The sequence below is a fragment of the Rhipicephalus microplus genome, chromosome 3 (assembly GCF_043290135.1).
Source record: "Rhipicephalus microplus isolate Deutch F79 chromosome 3, USDA_Rmic, whole genome shotgun sequence".
In the NCBI taxonomy this organism is placed as follows: Eukaryota; Metazoa; Arthropoda; class Arachnida; order Ixodida; family Ixodidae; genus Rhipicephalus; species Rhipicephalus microplus.
In genome coordinates this window covers 219324882-219344745 of record NC_134702.1, presented here as the reverse complement: position 1 = coordinate 219344745, position 19864 = coordinate 219324882, and the positions used below count along the sequence as shown (strand labels likewise).

The window sequence follows — 19864 nt, the reverse complement described above, 5'->3', positions numbered from 1 at the left end:
AACATGCGCATAAGAGTGTTTTCACACTCGTTGTTTGGCTTATAGATGGCGCTGACTGTCGCTCCTACTTCTAAATTCACAGATAAACCCAAAAAAGTGGATGGAGAGAGGGCCGCTGTAATAGCTCAGTGGTTAGAGCATCGAACGCGTAATTCGAAGGTCGTAGGTTCGATTCCTGCTTACAGTTGGTAATTTTTTCATCCACTTTTCTTTCTTCTTATTTAATTTCCATTAATGTTAATACCTTCCCCTGTACATTCCTTGGCATTACTGTCTGTTATATCTCATTATTATTGTGTTAGAAACACGGAAAAACGAGCCCTTAGGTATACACTTCTTTCCCTTATTTCATTGAACGAGGGTCTCGTACTGGCAGACTTGGTGTGTTTAGGTTGTATAAGAGGGACAATTAATCAGCTGCCCGCTCATAATAAGTTCACGTGCTACGTGACGCCAAACATGCGCATAAGAGTGTTTTCACACTCGTTGTTTGGCTTATAGATGGCGCTGACTGTCGCTCCTACTTCTAAATTCACAGATAAACCCAAAAAAGTGGATGGAGAGAGGGCCGCTGTAATAGCTCAGTGGTTAGAGCATCGAACGCGTAATTCGAAGGTCGTAGGTTCGATTCCTGCTTACAGTTGGTAATTTTTTCATCCACTTTTCTTTCTTCTTATTTAATTTCCATTAATGTTAATACCTTCCCCTGTACATTCCTTGGCATTACTGTCTGTTATATCTCATTATTATTGTGTTAGAAACACGGAAAAACGAGCCCTTAGGTATACACTTCTTTCCCTTATTTCATTGAACGAGGGTCTCGTACTGGCAGACTTGGTGTGTTTAGGTTGTATAAGAGGGACAATTAATCAGCTGCCCGCTCATAATAAGTTCACGTGCTACGTGACGCCAAACATGCGCATAAGAGTGTTTTCACACTCGTTGTTTGGCTTATAGATGGCGCTGACTGTCGCTCCTACTTCTAAATTCACAGATAAACCCAAAAAAGTGGATGGAGAGAGGGCCGCTGTAATAGCTCAGTGGTTAGAGCATCGAACGCGTAATTCGAAGGTCGTAGGTTCGATTCCTGCTTACAGTTGGTAATTTTTTCATCCACTTTTCTTTCTTCTTATTTAATTTCCATTAATGTTAATACCTTCCCCTGTACATTCCTTGGCATTACTGTCTGTTATATCTCATTATTATTGTGTTAGAAACACGGAAAAACGAGCCCTTAGGTATACACTTCTTTCCCTTATTTCATTGAACGAGGGTCTCGTACTGGCAGACTTGGTGTGTTTAGGTTGTATAAGAGGGACAATTAATCAGCTGCCCGCTCATAATAAGTTCACGTGCTACGTGACGCCAAACATGCGCATAAGAGTGTTTTCACACTCGTTGTTTGGCTTATAGATGGCGCTGACTGTCGCTCCTACTTCTAAATTCACAGATAAACCCAAAAAAGTGGATGGAGAGAGGGCCGCTGTAATAGCTCAGTGGTTAGAGCATCGAACGCGTAATTCGAAGGTCGTAGGTTCGATTCCTGCTTACAGTTGGTAATTTTTTCATCCACTTTTCTTTCTTCTTATTTAATTTCCATTAATGTTAATACCTTCCCCTGTACATTCCTTGGCATTACTGTCTGTTATATCTATATATATATATATATATATATATATATATATATATATATATATATATAACACACATTGATTTCATGCTTTATTAGACGAAAGCCCTAAGGCCTCATTAAAGACTCACTTTAGAAACATGAGGGGTACGGGGGGGTATTCAAAAACACATCCACAATTGGGCACCAAGGTGCGGTCCACACCGCATATACCGCGTGCCTTGAACCGTTGAAAAGGAAGCATCTCGTCAGTTTATATTCACAGCCTAGTTAATGCGAAAAAAAGCACGTCAGAACGAAAACTTAACGGTCCTCGGCCACCCCCAGCACATCAATTCTATATGCAGCTTCAGCAAACACAACCCCTTAACATTCTCACCACGAATAAAGACGCCCTTTCGCTCTACTCAGAATGAAACAAGTCAAGTGTTGCACCTCGACCCCTTCACTGTCACTCCGCTTGAAGAAGAAATCGGATTTATTTCTTAGTCTCTTGGAATAAACCCATTTTTTTTTGTGTGAAATGCTTGTGAAAGTATTCATGATGTACGGCTCGTGTCAGTGTTACCATGCCACATTGCGCAGAATGGTTTATCATAGTACCAGAACAGTATAAGGATGTTCGAAAAACATATATTAAACATTGTAAACATATTACAGTAGCTCCATACGAAGGAGTACCGCTCATGATAACGCCTGCTATGCATGCATGGGGCCTGCGTCCACCACCATTGTTCGCAAGCCTCTCCCGTGGCGAGGTTCGCCAATTCATGTAAGCGTGCTTGCTTTTACGCTTGCTGTTTTGGTTTTAGCGTCAGACATAGTTTCGATGTCGTTTCACCTTAGCGCTCACTAAAAGCTCTTGATGTGCCGTATGGAGCCCAGCGCGGTGTGTTAACGATGGCTTTAACATCAGTTGTCCATTCCAGGGTGCATTCATCATCATGTATCGTTTCCGCCATAGGTCTCCGCCCATCTTTTGCGGCATTTATGACCGCGTTTACTCGACGTCGGCCATTTATCAGCACTGGTTAGCTTGTTTGATACGTAAGAGCAATCGTTGAAAACATTGCAATATAAATTGGTGGCAATTTCCCGACCTGCAGCCACTAAAGCGCGTAAGAAAGTGGTGCAATAAAAAGTTAGTCTTCCGGTGAACATAGCTTTTGGTACCTTTCAATGCTTACACTAGTGCGCTGTTTGTACGCTCCTTATACTCTTCATCATGTCTGCAACAAAGGGTCTTTTCGTCGTTGCTTCTATCCGGTGTCTTGGAGACGTAGGGTTGATGGGCGGGTGCAAGAAATCTTCATTTCTATTTAATGGACAATGTTTCACTCAATCAGCGGGAATTTATGATAGCTGTGTACACTTTCCCCCTCTGTTTATTGATCATTATCTGCTATTCCTCATTTTCCTTTCTATGCCGGGATGGCACAACCGTCTCTATTACATATACACACTAGAATACGGCTGTATAACGTAAAGCTCGCATCTACAAACGTTGTTTGTAAACTATAGCACGGCAATTTTATTACGACTTTAATCGTAATTAGCTTAAGAGATGGCGAAGAAATAATGCACTGTAACTGCATACTCAGAGAAAAGTTCATTCTTTTTGGTTTGAATGGTTGAAAGAAATGGTGAACAAAGTGCACCTGGTCATGCAGTAGGCATCATGTTTTTCAATTTTCGACCCTCAATGATGCATCGTTTTAACGTGATCCACCGCACACACTACTTATTATTGACATATTTAAGCTACCTTCTGCGCATTTTGCAGGTACGTGCGTCCGCTTGAAGTACAAGCCACACAGAGACTCCTGGAAGGCAAAGATACAGACACGCCTGTCGTCGCAAGACTACCCATCAACGCACACAACGATGGGTAAGTGCACTTGAATAGACTCTTTGATACGAACAAGACTTCAAGGATGCTTGAGGTTCGCCATCAAGAACAGATCATGAAAGCGTAATCGGGTCTTGCGAGCATCGCCTTCTGAACTGCTATAGGCTGTTCCGGTTCTCGGTGCTTGCCTAAATCATGCCACAAGAAGGCTAAAGACTGTGCTCATAACATATGCCATTTCAATGTACCAGATAATGTCTACTATAAGTGCAGTTCTAAACTACCTATCACGCTTATCAATTCCTATTCTTATTGCCCCCGAACTGTGCAATTGAAAATGGCGCCCAGAGCAGGGCGAAACGAATTTGTTGGCATAAGAGCAGATTGGATATGCGCACGGATGGTCCGTGTAACTTTCGCCGGGTGAAGTATAAGCTGCACTGAAACGTATATGAGGCCAAGGTACCTTCCATAAACCATGGAAGGTCACCACCTAATTATTCTCCGTGTCGTGAAAGCTTGTCTTTCAGCTTCGTTACCGTGCATGCACAATGCTTTGCAATATCTTGTGCGGGCTACAGAAAATTGATTGACTTAGAATTGACTTATAAACTGAATGTCACACCGGGGTAGTACGTATACCGAGTCAGCCTGATGCATCTGCCGCATGTAGCAGGCCGCTAGCGAGTAACGCCATCGCTCCTGCACGGGAACGAATGTACAACGTAGGGATCGTTTGCAAACATATTACGCCTCCGTAATTACTTGCGCTCTCAGGAACACGGAGCCGCTCTTTAAACTGAACGCAAGCATTTAGTAACCTATTCAATAGCACGTTTGTCACAGCCATGCTAAGGCTAACCGAGTGGAATTCACTGCACTCGGGCGTTGCAGGTTCCTGCAACCTCATGAAAGCAAAAATATGAAAAATGCACACACATCTATTTTCCGCAGCGTCAAAAAATTTACCAATGCGAAAATTTGTCGAACACTAACATCAAATGTAAGGCTCCGGTACGTACAGAACTTAACAGACCTGTGGATTATGGCCGTAAACTGAACGTTTCGTCGCTAAAACAATTTTGCTTCGCTGGTCGAGCTCGATCGTGTTGACAGCATGCGGCGCTTCATATATAGCTGAGTACTTTGTCCACTAGACCACCGCGGCAGGACTCCTACGTCCAGCAAAAAATCTGTCGTCACAGTGGTTTATTTCAACATGGCAGTTGAAGGCAGTCAGAAGAATGCCCAACAGTGAACGACTTGGACTACTCAACTTTATTGGTAACCAGGTTATGACAGAGCGGGGAACAATGGCTTTAAAATTGGTCAACAGGCAATTTACTTACAATGTGCTGCCATTTGTATCTAGAAATAGAAATAAAAGCGGCACAGCATTGATCAATCAGAGATGCCTTAGTTATCTAAGAGAAAATCGCGAGCAAGCATGACTTCCCGCGTATAATTTTATGGGATTCATGCTTTACAACAACACTGATGAATGCTATGTGCAAGTACAACAATGCCAGTTCCGGCTGAATAGGTCTGGTGATAACATTTAACTAACCTATGTTGCTATAGAAAACCTCGTGAAACTTATATGTGTACGTTGTAGACTAACATTGAATGCGCGAATCCCCAGATATTTAGGTGCGGAGCATCTCTTACTCGTGGGTATGCCACACGTCCGCACTCTCCTCGTTCCCTCTTTTTAACAGTTGCGTGTTACTTTTTCCACTACTCTCCTACTTACTGCAATAGACATTCCTAAAATAACTAGAGGAGACTCTTGCGCTGTGATCATTCAGTGACCATGGGAATGACGGGTAATCCCCTTGTTTGTCTAGTCTTCATACTTGCGGGCGGTGAATCATCTTTGTGGCTTCGTTTATTGCTGCGTTTCTGTTTTGTTTCGAAGGAAAGAACAAACCCGTTTAAACTTCGTAACGAAACCTTAAATGGTAAGCCTATAAGATCAATGTAGTGAAGTGCAACTACTCAACATTTGCTGCTTGCTGTTTCATGGCAAACAGCTTCAAGTCACGCCAAGCCGAAATGAACGCAAAAAAGGTATGAAGACAGGCAAATCCGAGTACTACCCGTAATTCCCAAGCTCGCTGAAGCACCGTGCGTTTCAGCTCCCATATACAATACTGCCAGCCATCCCTCTAGTAGATATATAGGAAACTCTATGCCACCAGCCATGGCCTCTGAGATGGCGAGCGCACGGCGTGTTTCTTCACGGCCGTCCCAATCAACGCACCTCCCAGCAACACGAGCGAGTATCGCCTTGCCCCCCCCCCCCCCTCCACCTGGCTACAGGGATAGGTCACATTCAGTCGATTCAGTGCAGATTCCGGCGGCGGCGAAGACCACGACATATAATTGTAAGCAGGTATGAATTTGTTTGTGACAGTAATACCTCTTTTCTATTACAATCCGTTTTATCTCAATGCTAAATACTTCGATTTGAGGAATATAAAAGTATTTTAACATTCATTCTTTCTGGAGACGTGTATAGGTGAAAGCTGGGATAATTATTGTCATTTAATTGCATTGAACTTATATCATAACAATTCGTTTGAATATTTTATCGCGAACATATGTGTAAGAGGAGTTCAACCAAAGCACAATAACGCTCACAATAAATTAGTGCCATGGTCATGTCATTTAATTGAGGAGATAATTAATTTTGCCGGAATCTCGTGGAAGGCAATCCGCCCTCTCCCGCCGTGGTGGTCTAGTGGCTAAGCTACTCGGTTGCTGAAGCGCTGGTCACGGGATTGAATTTCGGCTGCGGTGACTGCTTTTTTGGTGGAGGTGAAAATGCTGTAGGCCCACGAGCTCTGATTTGGGTGCACATTAAAGAACCCCAAGCGGTCAAACGTCCTGGAGCGGCATCTCTTATAATCTTATGGGGGATTTGGGGCATTCAACCCCATACATCAATCAAATGATTATCTGACCAAAATTTACTTCTCACGTCTTTCACAGAGAAAGTGACTTAGTGGTCATCGTCACTAGTATTTTTATGTTATACATTGGTAGCACAATGACACCCTCATTATCTTGTTCATTTATTCTATATTCGACTGCACCCAAATCAAAAGGTCGCGCTTGCATCAGAATGGCGTCTTTATGAAAAAAACTAAGTATTACTTTAGGTACTCTACTGAAGAAATTATGACATACTATGTAACGCTCAATGTTTCATGCCAGATAAGCCAAATATTTATTGTGCCGAGTACTTCTTGCATAAGAAAAACATTTCTATGTTCGTTCTTACATTGGCCAGCATATCCACTGAACGCTGTAAAGCGCAATGTCCACGGGCGGTCATTCAGAATGAGACTATTGGGCTGCTGTTATTACATCAGTTCATCTACGAGAATTCTTGGAACGACGTTACAGTGATAAGCAGCGTTATTTTCTTGAAAGTAAAAAAGAAGGAATTCATTTATTCGATTAAGTCTAACACGGAAGTGTAGACGCGGCACTTGTTGAACGTCGCTTGAGGATCGGATAGTTTTTCAAAATATAGTTACTTCCAAGCCCACGCGGATATCTTGTAGAGGCATCTCACTTATCAGTACTGTGCTAATCTACAGCAAAAAATAGTCCATTTGCGAATATATACGTCCCAGCATTGACATTGCCCCTCTTACTTCTCAACCCGAGATTTGACAATGAATGCTAGGCTATATGAAAGTGCGAAACCATTTTTTCCCGTCACATGCAAGCTATGCCAACAGCACGGCAGCCAATTCGATTCTTCGTGGGATTGCCGCGGTGCCGAGAAATGAGTGGGCCACGCCCACGTATGGAAACTTGGTCTCGCCGTGCGATTGGGGCGGCCCGAGAGAGTCACGCTACGCGGATGCCATCTCGGAGGCTATGCATATGCTTGCTTTCGCTCCCCCATTGGGCATGCGCTTCCCCTTTCTCTCCTCTTCGGTGCTCTCCTCCCCTGCCTCACATCGCCGCAAGAAGCGACTGCCAACCTACACTCACTCCCCCTCTCCTCTAGGCATTCCACCCCACGACGTCTCGCAAAGCCAACACAGGCAGCGTCTACTAGCGAATTTCTTCATTGAAAAACACTGACTGCTCACGCTGCAGAACTATTAACTGGCCATTCCGTATATATAGGCACTAAATGTTGACTTCCAAGGTAGTGTGGGTGGGACATTTCTCCGGTGCATGGTTGAACCATAAAAGTGTGCAGTGGGTGCGTTAAATAAAATTTAAACCATCTTCAAATAAGAGCATTGGGTGATTCGGAGAATCGCGGGAGCCTCCGACAAAGCGTTTACGCAATGCGTCGCAACGAACCAAATTAACAACGTAAAGACCCACAATTTTCAAAGCAAAGGTAACACCGCGAACCCGTAAACAGAGCCGTTAAAAAACCGTTGAAACTTCCCCCGATGCTTTCGGAAAGATTGTGTAACTTTTTTTACTTATTGTTCGCATCTCGCAAGACTGAATATAATTTATTGTGTGCTGAACTTCGCAGTTTACTGACAGATGCAGCAAACATTCTAGCGCCATAACAGGGAGGCAAGCACAGCCGAAGAAGGGAGACTGGCCATTCTTCAGAGGACGCTCCTGAATTCTGCTTTGCGGAGCGGCCTTTGATGGTCCTTGCGAAATGCGGGTCAGTGAAGGGCCCACTGCACGTGTGTTAGGCGACGCGTGAAGCTACGCAGCTGTTTACGTTGTTGATTGTCCTGCCGCTGATGATGATGAAATGTGTCTCAGCACTTTGTAATAAGTGTGCCTTTGAAACAACCGCTCTTTGCTACATTCACTTGTTCTGATGCCTGGTGCCATTCCACATTTAGGTCACGCAATATATAATGCGTTAAGGAGACTCCTTCCAATACATGACATTCATAGTGTTTTAAATATAAATCGGTATGTACAGATATTGCGGCGCGGTGACAGAGCACTTGCTTGCCAGGCAGACGACATGGTTTTGGTGCTAACTGACCACGTTTATTATTATTATTAAATTTTTGCATCTTTTTTTATTCTTCAGTCTGGCACAACATAATTGTGTTTCGCTCACAACCAACAACTCCGACACAGCTGTGCCGACACCAACGCCAACGTCGGTATTTCTGCAAAAGCTTGCTAGCGGTATCACGTTAAAGAAAATAAACGTGCTGTGCTTTCTTGTAACTTTAATCGTATCACGCGCATGTGGCATGTTCTCCACTTGAGTTACCGATTGCGCAAAGGCTCGTCCCCCTCCCTCTTTCCCCATCCGATATGAAGTAACTAAACATATAGCCCAGGCTCGGCGGCCCAGGCAGTACTTCAGAATTTCGCATTTCAACCTACAGTAGCAAGCAGCATCAAAGAGAGCACCGAACGTGTGCTAAGCTCAATCAGTCATGATGTCTACCCACGAATACGACGCACGGATGTGAGATGTATACTATACTGATTTAACCTTTAGTGTTATGATTACTTTCATATTTTGCAAGTGGGCTGAGCGGCTGGGACGCTTACTGAAGAATTTTAAAGCCCTCTTGCAGATCGCAAAGGGCTCAATACATCATACTGTTGTGAAATAACTTATTAGCGAAAAAATAACTAATTATGCACGTTGGATAAGGGCTGCTAGAGAAGACTCCCACTTCGATCTCCCCGTGGACTATGCAAAAAAAAATATCACAGCATATCCACGCAGTGCTTGATGAAGACTGAGAAGCAGCCATAAGTTTGTTCACGCTGCCGTCCGCCTGTTCGTTCTTGCTGCCGTCCGTCCGTGAATTCATCTGTGCGATGGTCCTTCTGTGCATACATCCGTTCCTGCGACTGTTCATCTGTGCATCAATCCGTCCGCTCGTTCGTTCGTTCATGCGTTCATGCATTCGTCCATGCATCCGTCTGTTCGTCCATTTGTCCGTGAGCCTGTACATTCATTTGTCCGACTATTGAACATTCCAAGTACCGTCATCTCGCACCTTTTCACCATATAATCATTATAGAGAAGTACCTACATCCAGCGGACATTCTAAGGACTAAACGCGAGGTGGCACGGCTGGACTAGAGGAGCAGCACACGCGCACTATTTTACGGCCTGCGCTTCGTGTCTAGTTCACGCCTTTGAGTGCCGCTAGTTCATGGCACTGCAGCCCAATCTTCGCTAAACTCTGCTAAAACCAAGAAGCTTAAGCCCAGCAAGTTTAACGTGTCAACCCAAACTTGTCAACTTTAAAATCGTGTTAACGTGTCGAAAACGTGTTAACTTTTACACGTTAACACGTAAAACGTAAAGTAACGCGTAAAACGTGTTAACGTGCTAACTTTAAAATTAGCACAACGCAACGAGGGGGAGGTAAATGATGCCGTACATGACTTCCGTGTCATGATTATCATGTTTGGATGGGTCCCTTACCTTCGTGATTTATTCACGTCACATGATACCAAATTTAATATATGTTGAGCAAAAGCGAGGGCCGCGAGCACGCTATGAGCGTGATATGTTGTCATGTTATTGCATAACACGATTGTCAGGATTATCATGTTTGCATCAAGTCATATATTTTGTCATCCATTGACGTCACGTAACACCAAATTTGGTTTATGTGGAGCTAGCAAAACGGCCGTGAGCGCACCATGAAGGGCCCAATATACTCTCATGTAGCGTTGCCGCGCACGCACGCTCATCTGGTACAACGGACAACTACCAAAGTCCTGGATTACCGCCATTATCGTGCCGATACAAAATGCGCGTAAGCCAGCGTCGACTCCTTCATCGTACGGGCCTGTCTCTCTTATTTCCGCCGCCTGCAAGGTGATAGAAGCAATGATCTTCGCCCGCCTCGAGTAGATTTCTAGGTCTCTGGGCTACGTTCTGGAGGAGCAGACTGGATTCTGGCGCCACCGCTACACAGCAGACCCGCTTAGTGACGTCATCTCGGTACTAGAGCACATGCAAGAAGCATAAAGAGGCCCCCCTTTTAGTGCTTTTTGACGTGAAAAATCTCTTTAATAGCTAGCCACACCTCGCAGTCATGCAGGCACTAGCACTCTGGGCGTGCACGGCCGCATGCTGTGCTTCGTGCAGGGCTTTCTGTCGGCCCGATTTTTCCACGTCAGAGTCAGCCATGCGCTCAGCTCTTCACAACCGGTATCGACAGGGGTCCCACAAGGTTCTGCACTGAGCCCCTTATTCTTTAACATTGCATTGGCACGCCTGTCAGCTGTCATTCCTTCCGGCCAGCACTACCCAGTCTAATGTTCCATATACGCGGAAAACGTTGCCTTGTGGAACTGAGGCCCTACCAGGAATCTGCGAAATGTCCGATCTTAGCTGCAGAGTGCACTCAATGCTTTAGTCGACGATGTCGCATCTGTAGATCTGGCTGTCTCTCCGGCTGAAACGAAGGCACTTCTTGTGCACCCCAGAACAAGAACACGCAGCAGAGTGGCCCGTCTAACCATCGAGGCCACCACGATACTGTGGGAGAGTGTGGTGACCTATCTCGGGCTTCGCATAGACTATCAGCTGTCCTGGGTCCCCGCAGTCAAGGAAGCCATATGCAAGTTGAAGAGAACCCAGGAGGCAGTGATGAGCATCTTCCTCAGTATCCGCGGCTGTGCACCCTTCTGGGCCCTTCGCCTTTACACAGCAGTAGCAACATCACGGCTGGTGTACGCATTTCACGTGGTAGCACTTCCACGGTGGCTTTTGGAGCACCTTGAGTTACTGCACATGGGCTTCATTCACTGTGTCGTCGGCGTGCCGTGGTCGTTTGGAGTCGCAGCCACCCTGGCAGATGTGGATGTCTGGCCTCTCTCCCTGCTTCTAAAGCAACGTGGGCTTTTAGACATCGATCGGCTAGCTCATGCACCTGATGGGTGTGCCCTGCTTGCCCGGCTGAAAAGTCTACCAGGATCTAGGTTGGCGAGCTGCTGTAGATGTATCAAGCAGGTGTGGGGCTGGCGCCTCCAGCCGTATTCTTCCCCCACCAACAGAAAAGCCACTGGCTATCAACACTGGTCTGGGAGGGCTCTCCAAGCGTCGCTCACCCATTTGCGCGCTCAAGCAGGCATCTGCCTCCAAGATAAAGGAAGAGCTGGCTGGAAGGCCTATTGCGTACACGGATGGCTCCATCATTCCAGACACAGGCTCGGCCACAGCTTCCTGCGTTATGCTAGCACTTGGTTGGACGCCCTCCTGCCGTCTGTTTTTTGCGGCCTGCTCTACCACTGCAGAGACGGCCGGACCCCACCCGGCAGTTTACCTCCTGGCAGCAAACCCCGAACGTGCCCCGTGGCTGTCGCGTGCGACTGAAGAGCTCGGTTGCTGGTCTTGGCAAAACCGGAACAGGCAGGCTTCGCAACGCAGGTGCTCGTCACCAAACTGCATGCCCTCCTTGCCAGTGGCGTCGATGTTTCTCTGCAATGGGTCCCATCTCATGTGGAAATCAAGGGAAACGAGCAGACTTAACGCCCTAGCGAAAGAAGCACATCACTCCGCCGTCCCTGTGTGCTGTACTGTGGTCGCCTCAGACTTTTCGAGCTTCACATTGAGGAGGCTGTTGCTACGATGCCACCCTGACGATCGTGTAGCAAAGGTGGAACCACCAACACGGCTGCCTCACCAGGGTTTCACCAGGAGGGAGACGTCCCTGCTTCTTCGCTTACGCACCGGCTGCTCCTGACCTGCAGCCCTACGTCATCGGCTTGGCAGAGACTCGTTCCCTGCGTGCACTGCGTGCGGGGCAGATGAAACCATAGAGCACCTGTTGTGTGTTTGCCCAGCGCTTCGCATACAATGCGTCGTCTTGCTCGCTGCACTCTGTCGCCACGGTCTGCCCATGGCTACACAGAAAAACCTTCTCTTTCCTGCACGGCACCACATCCAGGTCTTCAAGGCCGTTCTTCGCTTCCTTGAGGACACTGGACTAAACAACCGGCTATACAAGCCACCTGCCACGTCCTTGATGATAAACGCTATTTCTCTTCTTCTTCTACCTTTACAACTTTAATGCCCTGTCGCACCCCCCCCCCTCCCCTACAGGGGCTGAGCCAAGCTTGCAATTAGTGCTGCAAAAATTGCGTCTTTTCCTTCCCTGAACCTCTCTATCTCTCTTTCTCTCTCACGCGCACGCTGGGCACAGTGACGCTACGTTAGCAAAACGGGAAAACTCTATAGTCTGACGCCAGGCGTGACTAGCGTCTGCCGACGCAGCCCGACGGCAACCGACGCGAAATGCGACATGCGGTATTTCGCGCCGATGCGTTACCCAGAAGACACTGGGTCTCCCTCTTTTCGTGACGGAAAGATGCCGTACGCGCTGAAAAACGCGCCCATCAGAGCAACGCAGCACGGTGCGCGCCTACGAGTAAATGGCAGGACCGTCGCCTGGCGTGACAGCGCCGGCGATCACACGCACCGCGTCACGTCGAAATATATTGGCGGCTTGACTGTGGCACGTAGTCATGTTCTCACATAACACGCATCTCATGATTATCATGTTTCCACCAGTCATATACCTTCGTCATATATTGGCGTCACGTAATACCAAATTTGGCATATGTGAAGATAGCGAAACGGCTGCGAGCGCATCACCAGTGTGGCATGTAATCATGTTGTTACATGGTACGCATGTCGTGATTATCATGTTTGCATCTGTCATTTACCTAAGTCGTCTATTCACATCAAGTAATACCGAGTTTTGTGAAGCTAGCGAAACGTCCGCGAGCGCATCTTGAGCGTAGCATGTAGTCAAGTTGTTCCATGACACGCATCTCATGATGATTATGTTTGCGCCAGTCACATGCTTTCGTCATCCATTCACCTACTGTACTACCGAATTCGGCATATGTGAGGCTAGCGAAACGGCCGCGAGCGCATCAGAAGCGTGGCATGTAGTCATGTTATTACATGACACGCATGTCATGATTTTTATGTTGAGGTCTGTCGCTTGTGTTCGCCTTGCAATCATGTCATACCATACCAGTTTTGCAACATCTTGTTTGAACTAAACCACCGCGAAAGCTGCAGGACCAAGAAATGTAATTCATGACATCTATGACATAATTCTCATGATTTTTATGTTAAGACTAGTCAATTATGTTCTCCAGGGAGAGATTTATGCCATACCAAGTTTGGTATTGATACCAATATCGAAATGGCCAGGAGAGCTAAAAGTCGTAGGTGGCTACATAGATAGATAGATAGATAGATAGATAGATAGATAGATAGATAGATAGATAGATAGATAGACAGACAGATAGATAGATAGATAGATAGATAGATAGATAGATAGATAGATAGATAGATAGATAGATAGATAAATAGATAGATAGATAGATAGATAGATAGATAGATAGATAGATAGATAGATAGATAGATAGATAGATAGATACGCTCAAAGTCGCAGAAGTTCGCTAAGAAAGGCTGCGTAATTAAAAAGATAGTTTTTTTCTGATGAAATAACTTACAGAGACGAGTATCGGGAACCTAATCATCAATTATTTTTTCTTCGATTTCATGCTTACTTAAAGCAAACTAGTATCAGAAGAGTGCACTTCGAGCAGTATATAAGCAGAAAAGGTTGCCATGTTAAACTCCCTGGGCGTAACCTCCTTCATTTTAGCAAGGTTTATCGAGGGTTTGGCCGCAGTACCATGAATATAGTGAACTAGTATATAGCCAAGAACCAGAGGCGGTGAAAGGTGGGAAGTATACACGAAGCGTAGACCGTAACAAAGTGCGCGTGTCCTTGGAGTGCCCGCTGGATGGCTGTAATTCGATATGCTTAATATATGATAAAAAAATGCAAAATGGTGGTACTTGGAATGTTCGCTAGATGAACGGATGGACAGATCGACAGATGCACGGATGGATGAATGGACAGGCGGTCGGACGCGGAGAGGGATGCACAAACGAACACAGGGACGGACGCAAGGCTGGACGCACACTCAGTTGCACGGACAGAATGACGGACGGACGCACTAACAAACGCGCGGATGGACGGATGGACACATGAACAGTCGCACAAACGGACGCATAGACGTACGGAAGTAAGAATCAACGGACGGACGTATGCTTCGCCCTACTCATCATCATGCACTTTGTGGATAGGCTGTGATTTTTTTTACGCGCCCGGTTGTCCAGGCATGGGGTCCATCAACGTGTGTCCTTCAGATGTGAAAGAAGAACCACCTTTGTGGCCAATGTCCATAGTGCATTGGTACCGTCGCATTCCAGAATGTTTACTTGGGGAAATATGGGTGACACCATCAGAAGTGGTGTGTGTCCTCTGATTGCACAGTGCCATTTTGGAGCCATTCCTATATCTAAGAATTATGGGAAAAGAGACTCTTGATAATTAGTGCTGCCCACTCAATCGATACTAGATGACCGCCGTGCACCACGAGATAATCGTATAGTGTCGAAAAATCTTCGTCTTGTAGACTGAGAAGTCCTTCATGTAATGAATCACTTGCCGTGAAATTGCTATATTTAAGCCTTTTAAAAGCTTTCCTTCAGTTTTTGCATGCTACCTGGCCAACTTCTCCCTCAGTGTCCGATGCCTGCAAAGGTCGGTCACAAAGAGTATGTAAAATAAATTTTCAGCCTACGTTTACAAACAGGAATTTTAACCGATCAGAACGTTTTCAAAGATGCATTATGATATCGCTTGCCATTTTCTTTTTCAGGCACTGCTTATGCTGATGATCCCAACCTCATGTCACCGGGAAACGAGGCGTATTCCCAATACCCTCTTACAGGTAAACGTTAAGTAAGATTTCAATACCTGATAGTGTGTTACTTGCGAATTCCATCATGAGAAAATGGGGGCCTGAATCTGAAAAGTGGTTTATAGAGTCATTCTCGCGGCGACGCATGAGGTCACGTAAGTGAACATTTCGTTGCCTCTTCAGGCGCACGGCTTTTGATTCAGAAAGCCTGAACACATTACAAACTATCAATTAAGACGTTCTCATCTGTATATTTTCGCATTCTATATCCATCTCTTGTTCTTCTTCCTAACTAGGGAGTTATTAGGCATTCACAATAAAGTGACAAACTTTCTAATATTATTGAGCGCACGAAGTGCAAGTCATTGTCATTCACAAATGTTCGACTGATGCTGCCGATTTCGAACAGTTTCAAAAACGTACTCGCTGAAGTTTGAGTTACTTGTGTACCATACGCCTAGAAGCTGGTGTCGATTACTTCGCAGCTTTTTCGATTGATTCTGCAACCAAAGGCATCCCACAAATAAACCAATCGTCGGGAACGCGACTTGCGTTATGGTGTAACATAGATTGTCAAAATGCTCGCAAGCAATGAAACAAAGCCTGGAGGTTGCTGTGGCACGCCAACAATAGGGGTTCTTACAAACTTTGAGAACATAATGTCGCAAGCGTGGAGGGCGTGTCAACAAGCGAGACGCCAAAGTCAGCAGAAGTTTCCATGAGGCATCGCTTTATATACACACAAGGCTCAAATGTAGAACAGGATACGTAGGGTAATCGGAAGCCAAGCATACTCACTTCCTTTAGTAAACACGGAAGGCGGCAGCTTGGAGGATTAGGCGACCTCCCTGGGAGAACACTTCGAACTGGTGTCTAGCTCATTGCATTACACTGAGGCCTTTCAGCACTACAAAGCAAGGATAGAAAAACAGGAAGGACAGCGAAAATATAAAAAATACGAGCAACTTCGTTTACCTTAGCTGTACTGTTAACGGCTGCAATAAAGCCGCCCCAGGTTCTGATCGTACACTACATCAAATGTTGAGACAAGTATCTCACAGAAAACGAAAAACATTGCTTTCAGTGTGCATTGCTACCCGGATTTCTAGAGAAATTTCTACGTTTTGGAAAAAGGTAATTGTCATTCGCAAGTTTAAACTGGGCAAGGATCCATCCTCCTTTGCTAGTTACAGGCCCATCGCAGTAACAAGCTGCCTTTGACAACTTTTTGAAACGATGGTAAGCCACTGACTTATACATTTATTGGAACGAACAATTCGATTGAGAAATGAATCTACATGGCTGAGTCCAGAGTTTCGTTTTTATTATAAAGATTGCACTGATTTGGTCTTACATGATATTGTGGCGTCATCAGCGTACAAAACACAATTTGCAGAGGATATTACATGAGGTAGATCAATATTTCAAAGCCCCAACCCCCTTCGACATCATATGTGTAGATTAAGCACCGGGACAGTGCTTCTACTGCTGGGGGTTATGATACATAACAGCCACTAAACACGGCTGCATGAAAGAGGAGGATGAAGTGAGTTTTCGTTTGATGTTGGACTGGCGCCATCTTGCTCGTCGAATACTGTGTGTCTTAAATAGATCAATAAACAAGTTACTCGTAACATTATTGAAAATAAGGGGACCAAGAATGAACCCCTGCAGAACACCTTGATCAGTATCTTAGTGTTAGAGTTAGAGCAACCTGTAAAGACCACTATTTTTCGGTTAAGCAGCTAATTTTTCAGAAAGTGTAAAGGTTGTTCAGTCATACCATTTGAGTCTAATTTATTTAGGAGAATAGAAGAACTGACCGTATTAAAGGCTTTAGATAAATCCAAAGAGTCTGAGCCTGGGAAGTTACCGCTTTTGATGGAAAGTTTTATGAAGTCTTTTAAAGAAAGCAGAGCATGGTTAGTGGATATTCCAGGAAGAAAAGTAAACTGAGAAGGTTTTATAATATTAAATTGCAAAACGTAAGTATTAAGAGGGCATTCGCACACATCATTCGAAGGGTTAGCGTATTATTGTGAGGCGCAAGGGACGGCTTTAAGCTCTCCGATAGTAAACCGAGTGCTCTTAATCGTTAACCACTTCTGCTATATACAAACATTTGTTCAATTAGTGTATTTATTGAAGGAAGAATAGCGATAGACTTATATTTATCATTATCATAATCATCTCCTTTCTTAAAAAGTGATGTAATTTTGCACACTTCATAGAGTCAGTAATGTAACCTCTAAAAAAAATTAGATTAAACATATGGGTTAAGAGTTGAGAAATGATATCAGCAATGACCTTTAAGTGATGTGCGCAAATGTTATCCAGGCCGGGGAAGTATTTTAAAAATTACGAATAGCAGATACCATTTCGTCAGAGGAAGAGGAAAAGAAAAGAATGAGTAAGATAAGCGCGGCAAACTCGGTGAAGGAACAATTTTGAAGAATCGAATAAGGAACACCAATACTCGGAAAATGCATTAGCAATGTCATCAGATTGACAATGAGTAGCAACATGGTGAATGATTTTTGTAATGGGCGACTCGATTAAAGGCGAATCTAAGGACTCATTGAAAAAACTCGACTGTTTTTAGGATTACAATATTTCTCAGTATATCCTAATTATGTTACCCTTCCTTAGCATGTTTTCACCAACAGTGAAGAGTTTTACAATAATTTTTAGAGCGATGTGCCAAGGCAATATTAAAAGGTTGCTTCTTATTTACTTATAGAGGTTATTATGTTTTCTGTGACTGAATATTATGTCATTCAAGGACTTTGAGGCTGTTGGTATTTTTTTTTGTAAGCAATAGTATTAGTTCTAGCACAAATAGCTTCAGTGAATAAAGAAGAAAATGTATCGACTGCTGATTGTAGATCAGCTTGCAAGGTAACTTTGTACGAATCACAATCTGAAATCGCACTGATAAAATTTTCTTCGTCATATTGAATTGCAGTAAAACTTGTGTATACGCGAGTTATGGGACGATAAAGTGTGATGAAGATGAGATAATGATCGTTAATAACGACATCAACCGCCCCAGACACACCAGGACTGAAGTTACAAAGAGCCTGATCCAAAAGAGTGTTGGAGCCACGTGGATTGTATTTAAAATGCGAATAGATGAGGCACGTTATCCCGTACCCTAGAAGGCAATTATTGTAGGCACTGGTAGTATTTGAATCAGAATGTAATAGAATAATGTTTATATCATCTACCAACAATATGGCATAACTTACCTGGCATGGTCACCGGGAAGATTGACAGATTGAGAGCTTCCTTGATTCAGTAGATGGTAGTGGAAGGCCGTTCTTTGTTGGTGGAGTGATTTGTCTAATAAATTCTGATAACTAACGAGACTCTAGCGAAATAAATAGGTTCGGAGTTCCTAGCACCTTAAAACCTTCTTGGAGAGAAAAGCGGCGTCTAGCCACACAGAACAGAGCAATAACAAGTATGTGATGCCCGTAGTAGTCTGACGCCGCCCGCGTGCTACACAGAAGCAAGCAGCGGGTCTTTATCTCTGTCTGAAAAGACAGAGATAAACCCGTGGAACGTTTTTTTCCTCCGTGGAACCCGTGGAACCCATGGAACTTCTTCTGATCGCGATGGGGGCTTGCAATTGTTTCTTGAACGAGGCATTCCCAGTAAGCGCGAGTCATAAGCCCGCGTTAATCACGTCCATGCCATTTGTACACACCACCCGTCAATGCTACTATCTCAAACACGACCTGCGTTATGTTTTCACGGTTGGTTTTGGGTCCAGGTAAGAGTCGGTGAGCAGCATTGGGTGCTCTTCACGGGCGATTCTGAGCTCGTTGCAAAAGGTGTGGTGCCAGATCATCTCCACATCATCCCAGATGGTGGGAATACCTTGTTCGATGTGGTACTGAGGGTGAGGATACCACGCTCGCTCTGGCCCTCGTCGCCGACGTAGCTGTCCTTCTCGTCCATAACAACTATGGCACCCTGGTGCCTGGGACGACTGACTATAGAAGGAAAGACAGGGAGGGGTGCGTCGTCGCTGGCTACGCCAGCCTTGCACATGCTATAATCATTGTCAACCACGAGAGTGGCCACGTAGTCGTCACACATTTTATTTGATGGTGCGCAGAGGACTGGCTACAAAGAACCAGAGAATTTTGTACAGTGGCACCCTAGCGAATACACAAACATGGCTGCAACACCTGCAAGCGGCCGGTAGTCTTTTTATCACACGTGCGGTAGCGCCGTCAACACTTGCGCCAACAGTTACGCCAGAAAACTCCACTAATCATCATAACGATGAGAATATGAGACACACTTTTTTTAGAGCTCCGGCGTCTCTGCTGTCTGCAATGTTCGGTCGCAACAGCATGTACAACGAATTTTTTAGCTCACTGCAATATTACAAAGAATAAACTGAAAATAACTTTTCTGAAGCTGCGAAGATATTGCTTCCCGTTTTGTTTTCTCTTTCAGGCAGTCCTTATCCTTATGATGTCTACCAAATGTCTCCAGGCAACGAAGCGTATTCGCCGTCGTATTCCCCAGGTGAAAGTCACGTCCTATTTATTGCGTACCAGTGTTTTACTTGTTAATACCATGATTCGAGTGGGTGACATAATATTGTTTAAAGCTTTTTATGCCGTTTTGAAACGCGTACT

At 44.9% G+C, this 19864-nt stretch overlaps 4 non-coding genes and 1 pseudogene across 4 annotated transcripts; 4 read left to right on the top strand and 1 right to left on the bottom strand.

The window, feature by feature from the left end:
• The first annotated feature begins 114 nt into the window (after positions 1-114).
• Positions 115-187, top strand: TRNAT-CGU (transfer RNA threonine (anticodon CGU)). Its single transcript has one exon. It is a non-coding gene; the product is annotated as a tRNA-Thr (tRNA).
• A 383-nt stretch (positions 188-570) lies between these two features.
• On the top strand, positions 571-643 carry TRNAT-CGU (transfer RNA threonine (anticodon CGU)). Its single transcript has one exon. It is a non-coding gene; the product is annotated as a tRNA-Thr (tRNA).
• Positions 644-1026: 383 nt separating this feature from the next.
• On the top strand, positions 1027-1099 carry TRNAT-CGU (transfer RNA threonine (anticodon CGU)). Its single transcript has one exon. It is a non-coding gene; the product is annotated as a tRNA-Thr (tRNA).
• Positions 1100-1482: 383 nt separating this feature from the next.
• TRNAT-CGU (transfer RNA threonine (anticodon CGU)) lies at positions 1483-1555 on the top strand. The gene has a single exon. It is a non-coding gene; the product is annotated as a tRNA-Thr (tRNA).
• Positions 1556-18889: 17334 nt separating this feature from the next.
• On the bottom strand, positions 18890-19313 carry LOC119177356 (actin, cytoskeletal-like; annotated as a pseudogene).
• Between the last annotated feature and the right edge of the window lie 551 nt (positions 19314-19864).